The sequence below is a fragment of the Pseudophryne corroboree genome, chromosome 8, assembly GCF_028390025.1.
Source record: "Pseudophryne corroboree isolate aPseCor3 chromosome 8, aPseCor3.hap2, whole genome shotgun sequence".
Taxonomy (NCBI): Eukaryota; Metazoa; Chordata; class Amphibia; order Anura; family Myobatrachidae; genus Pseudophryne; species Pseudophryne corroboree.
In genome coordinates, this window is record NC_086451.1 from 447,039,732 (window position 1) to 447,045,731 (window position 6,000).

Below are 6,000 nucleotides of genomic sequence, written 5' to 3' on the forward strand. Positions count from 1 at the left end.
CAGTTTTTTGTTTAGACGTGACGCCATCATGTCCACCTTTGGTTTTTCCCAACGGTTTACAATCTGGTGGAAGACTTCTGGGTGAAGTCCCCACTCTCCCGGGTGAAGGTCGTGTCTGCTGAGGAAGTCTGCTTCCCAGTTGTCCACTCCCGGAATGAACACTGCTGACAGTGCTAACACATGATTTTCCGCCCAGCGAAGAATCCTTGCAGTTTCTGCCATTGCCCTCCTGCTTCTCGTGCCGCCCTGTCTGTTTACGTGGGCGACTGACGTGATGTTGTCCGATTGGATCAACACCGCCTGACCCTGAAGCAGAGGTTTTGCTTGATTTAAGGCATTGTAAATGGCCCTTAGTTCCAGAATGTTTATATGAAGAGATGTTTCCATGCTTGACCACAAGCCCTGGAAATTCCTTCCCTGTGTGACTGCTCCCCAGCCTCTCAGGCTGGCATCCGTGGTTACCAGGATCCAATCCTGAATGCCAAATCTGCGGCCCTCTAGTAGATGAGCACTCTGAAGCCACCACAGGAGAGACACCCTTGTCCTTGGCGACAGGGTTATCCGCTGATGCATCTGAAGATGCGATCCGGACCATTTGTCCAGTAGATCCCACTGAAACGTTCTTGCATGGAATCTTCCGAATGGAATCGCTTCGTAAGAAGCCACCATTTTTCCCAGGACCCTCGTGCACTGATGTACTGAGACCTGTCCTGGTTTTAGGAGGTTCCTGACTAGCTCGGATAACTCCCTGGCCTTCTCCTCCGGGAGAAACACCTTCTTCTGGACTGTGTCCAGAATCATTCCTAGGAACAGTAGACGTGTCGTTGGAATCAGCTGCGATTTTGGGATATTTAGAATCCATCCGTGCTGACGTAGCACTACCTGAGATAGTGCCACTCCGACTTCTAACTGTTCCTTGGTTCTTGCCCTTATCAGGAGATCGTCCAAGTAAGGGATAATTAAAATGCCTTTTCTTCGTAGAAGAATCATCATTTCGGCCATTACCTTGGTAAAGACCCGAGGCGCCGTGGACAATCCAAACGGCAGCGTCTGAAACTGATAATGACAGTTTTGTACTACAAACCTGAGGTACCCTTGGTGAGAAGGGTATATTGGGACGTGGAGATAAGCATCTTTGATGTCCAGAGACACCATATAGTCCCCTTCTTCCAGGTTCGCTATCACTGCTCTGAGTGATTCCATCTTGAATTTGAACCTTTTTATGTAAGTGTTCAAAGATTTTAGATTTAAGATTGGTCTCACCGAGCCGTCCGGCTTCGGTACCACAAATAGTGTGGAATAATACCCCTTCCCCTGTTGTAAGAGGGGTACCTTGATTATCACCTGCTGGGAGTACAGCTTGTGAATGGCTTCCAGAACTGCCTCCCTTTCGGAGGGAGACTTTGGTAAAGCAGACTTCAGGAACCGATGAGGAGGAAACGCCTCGAATTCCAGTTTGTACCCCTGTGATACTACCTGTAGAATCCAGGGATCCACTTGCGAGTGAGCCCACTGCGCGTTGAAATTCTTGAGACGGGCCCCCACCGTGTCTGAGTCTGCTCGTAAAGCCCCAGCGTCATGCTGAAGACTTGGCAGAAGCAGGGGAGGGCTTCTGCTCCTGGGAAGCGGCTGCATGGTGCAGTCTTTTTCCTCTTCCTCTGCCCTTGGGCAGAAAAGAGTGGCCTTTTGCTCGCTTGTACTTATGGGAACGAAAGGACTGAGTTTGAAAAGACTGTCTTTTTCTGCTGATGTGAAGTAACCTGGGGTAAAAAGGTGGATTTTCCAGCCGTTGCCGTGGCCACCAGGTCTGTTAGACCAGCCCCAAATAACTCCTGCCCCTTATACGGCAATACTTCCATGTGCCGTTTGGAATCTGCGTCCCCTGACCACTGTCGCGTCCATAATGCTCTTCTGGCAGAGATGGACATTGCGCTTACTCTTGATGCCAGGGTACAAATATCCCTCTGCGCATCACGCATATATAGCAATGCATCCTTTAAATGTTCTATAGTTAACAAAATATTGTCCCTATCCAAGGTATCAATATTCTCCGTCAGGGAATCCGCCCATGCGACTCCAGCACTGCACATCCAGGCTGATGCGATTGCTGGCCGCAGTATAACACCAGTATGTGTGTATATACTTTTCAGGATATTTTCCAGCCTCCTATCAGCTGGTTCTTTGAGGGTGGCCGTATCAGGGGACGGTAACGCTACTTGTTTAGATAAACGTGTGAGCGCCTTATCTACCCTAGGGGGTGTTTCCCACCGCGCCCTAACCTCTGGCGGGAAAGGGTATAGTGCTAATAATTTATTAGAAATTAGCTGTTTTTTATCGGGGGAAACCCACGCTTTATCACACACCTCATTTATTTCATCAGACTCAGGAAAAACTATTGGCAGTTTTTTCACACCCCACATAATACCCGCCTTTGTGGTACTTGTGGTGTCAGAAAGGTTCAATGCCTCTTTCATTGCCGTGATCATGTAACGTGTGGCCCTACTGGACATTACGTTTGTCTCGTCACCGTCGACACTAGACTCAGTATCTGTATCTGGATCCGTGTCGACCCACTGAGGTAGCGGCCGTTTTAGGGCCCCTGACGGTGTCTGAGACGCCTGAACAGGCACTAATTGATTTGCCGGCTTTCTCATGTCGTCAACAGTTTTTTTGCAAATTGCTGACATTATCACTTAATTGCTTAAACACAATCATCCAGTCAGGTGTCGACTCCCTAGGGGGTGACATCACTAACACAGGCAACTGCTCCGCCTCCACCTCATTTTCCTCCTCATACATGTCGACACACGCGTACCGACACACAGCACACACACCGGGAATGCTCTGATAGAGGACAGGACCCCACTTAGCCCTTTGGAGAGACAGAGGGAGAGTCTGCCAGCACACACCCAGCGCTATATATATATATATATACAGGGATAACCTTATATAAGTGTTAATCCCTTCTAGCTGCTGTTTAATTTTATCTGCTGCCAAAATGCCCCCCCTTCTCTTTTTTACCCTGAATCAGAAGCAGGACTGCAGGGGAGAGTCAGGGAGCCGTCCTTCCAGCGGAGCTGTGAGGGAAAAATGGCGCTAGTGTGCTGAGGAGATAGGCCCCGCCCCTTCACGACGTCCTTATCTCCCGCTTTTTCTGTGTAAAATGGCAGGGGAAAAAATACATCCATATAGCCCTGGAGCTATATGTGATGTATTCCTTTAGCCAGCTAAGGTATTTGTGTTATATTGCGTCTCAGGGCGCTCCCCCCCCAGCGCCCTGCACCCTCAGTGACCGGAGTGTGAAGTGTGCTGAGAGCAATGGCGCACAGCTGCGGTGCTGTGCGCTACCTTAGTCTTGAAGACAGGATGTCTTCTGCCGCCGATTTCACCGGACCTCTTCGTCTCTTCTGGCTCTGTAAGGGGGACGGCGGCGCGGCTCCGGTGACCCATCCAGGCTGAACCTGTGATCGTCCCTCTGGAGCTAACGTCCAGTAGCCTAAGAAGCCCAATCCACTCTGCACTCAGGTGAGTTCGCTTCTTCTCCCCTTAGTCCCACGGTGCAGTGAGCCTGTTGCCAGCAGGACTCACTGAAAATAAAAAAACCTAACTAAACTTTTATTCTAAGCAGCTCAGGAGAGCCACCTAGATTGCACCCTTCTCGGCCGGGCACAAAAATCTAACTGGCTTGGAGGAGGGTCATAGGGGGAGGAGCCAGTGCACACCACCTGATACTCAAGCTTTTATTTTGTGCCCTGTCTCCTGCGGAGCCGCTATTCCCCATGGTCCTTACGGAGTCCCAGCATCCACTTAGGACGTTAGAGAAATATAGTGACCTCTTGGTTTTAATAAGTGTTTAATGTCTGTAATTGATTGTTATGTTGGGTGTGGGGGAGTTGCTTTGATTAATTGGAGGGAGGGATCTATATGGGTATATAGGTAACACTAGTTCATTACACTGGTATCTTGACAAAGGTCAGAATTGTAACTGAAACGTTGACATAAACTATATGCTGATGGTCTGAATAAATTGCCTTGATCTATTTGAAGACTGGTGAGTGCTCCCTTAATTTGGAAATATATATATATATATATATATATATATATATTTATATATATATTTGGTACGCAATTCTATCATTGGCGTGTTGATTATACACCCTGCAAAGAAATATTGCACCATAGGCGCTTGTTCCTCTCTCTTGTTTACAGATTCTTTGGCTTGTAGCGCTTTGAGGGGGTGTGGTATGGTATGCCGGCGGCCGGGCTCCCGGCGACCAGCATACCGGCGCCGGGAGCCCGACCGCTGGCATACCGACAGTGTGGCGAGCGCAAATGAACCCCTTGCAGGCTCGCTGCGCTCGCCACACTGCGGGCACAGTGGCGCGCGTATGCTATTTATTCTCCCTCCAGGGAGGTCGTGGACCCCCACGAGGGAGAATAAGTGTCGGTATGCTGGCTGTCGGGATTCCGGCGCCTGTATACTGTGCACCGGGATCCCAACAGTCGGCATACTGAAGACCACCCCTCTGAGGAACTGAGCAGCTGCCCAAAGAAGTGGAGTGTGTGAAAATGGGACTATAAAGGCCATTTTGGACTTTGTTTTACCCTTTGGACCCCATATTGGGATATAGAAATATTGGACTAGGAGAAGCGCACTGATCTATGCTTTTGGAACTATATATATATTATACATACATATATACACTTCTTATGGCATATTATACATGAATAAATGATACAAATAAAGTAGCAAATAGATAATTTTAAGACACTGGGTGTGGACTCTCCCTTTTCAGAGTCTCCCTGCTATAACGTGCAGAAGAATACACAATGCATGGCTAACTGAATATGACCACTAAACGTGGTTACTAGTCTCACCTTTGGGACATTTTGGCATAACATAACAATGTATCATAAAAAGGATTTTATAAAACTTTGCAAGAGACTGGTAACTATTATAAATAGCTAATGGGCTCATTTATTAATGAGTGATAAATTGCACCAGCCAATCAGCTCCTAACTGCCATGTTACAGAAGAGTTTAAAAAAATGACAGGAGCTGATTGGCTGGTGCAATTTATCACTCACAGTGAAATTTATCACTCATTGATAAATGAGGCTATAAGTATGTAACAAATATTTAGATACACAGAGTTAGATAATCTACATTTTCTGTAACCAACTCTATGCTATGCGATGTTATTAGACCACAGTACACTGCATCGATCAGGGCTGTGTACTACATGTCCCAGCATGCACTGTTTGCAATGCGCCTCTGGCAGCAATCATGACAATTAGAGCTATAAAAGATTCCAGCACCACGGAGCCTGGACACCAATGATAACATAAACCAGTGTCCCATACCGCCCACGGTGCAGGAATACTGTATATGGGGGGAACTCCATGGCTGCCCATTACACTGCATAAGGCAGGCTGCACCCCAGGGACCATGCACCCGTCTATACCGCGGACAAGTGAGCGCACAACCACCACACAACAAGTGAGAAGGATGCTGCCATATTACCTGCTGCTGCACAAATAAGGGGACTGTGCAGGAAGGGAGCCCCGGCTGGCGGGCCGTTCCTGTTTACTCTGCCGTTTCCGGGAGTTGTAGTTCAGCGGTGAAGAGAATGCATGAGAGAGACGCGCAGCAGGACTACAACTCCCGAAGAACCTTGCGGGGAGCTGGTCAGGTGGCGTCTAGCAGCCAATCCTTGCAGAGGACTGGTGTAGCCCACACAATAGAGGTCTCTGTAGCGCGTGCACTGAGCGGGCCTGGGAGTGGGACTTGGTTGTGTTCAGCCATGAAAAAGAATGGCAGGGAAGGACAAGACCAACAGAGGGGAGAGGTGGGGCACGGTAGTGGATGCCCTGTGCCGAGACTGATGGGATATGTGGACTCAAAGCCCATGCTGGAGTCAGAATGTGGGCTACAGGGTCTTCATCCTATGGATGGCCAGTTGGCTGACCCGTATCGCTCTTTTGACTCACGACATCTTTG

General features: G+C 48.6%; 1 protein-coding gene across 18 annotated transcripts in view; it reads right to left on the minus strand.

Annotated features, from left to right (window-relative positions):
- The window catches only part of LOC134949554 (uncharacterized), a 274,657-nt gene extending 269,043 nt beyond the window's left edge, over positions 1 to 5,614 (minus strand). For 17 of the 18 annotated variants that reach the window (XM_063938199.1, XM_063938210.1, XM_063938206.1 and 14 more), the window contains exon 1: positions 5,524 to 5,614. The gene's annotated coding sequence lies outside the window, so the exon portion shown is untranslated. Of the gene's footprint in view, positions 1 to 5,363; positions 5,468 to 5,523 lie in introns of those variants that run through there. The other variant, XM_063938197.1, reaches the window with a different exon arrangement.
- Between the last annotated feature and the right edge of the window lie 386 nt (positions 5,615 to 6,000).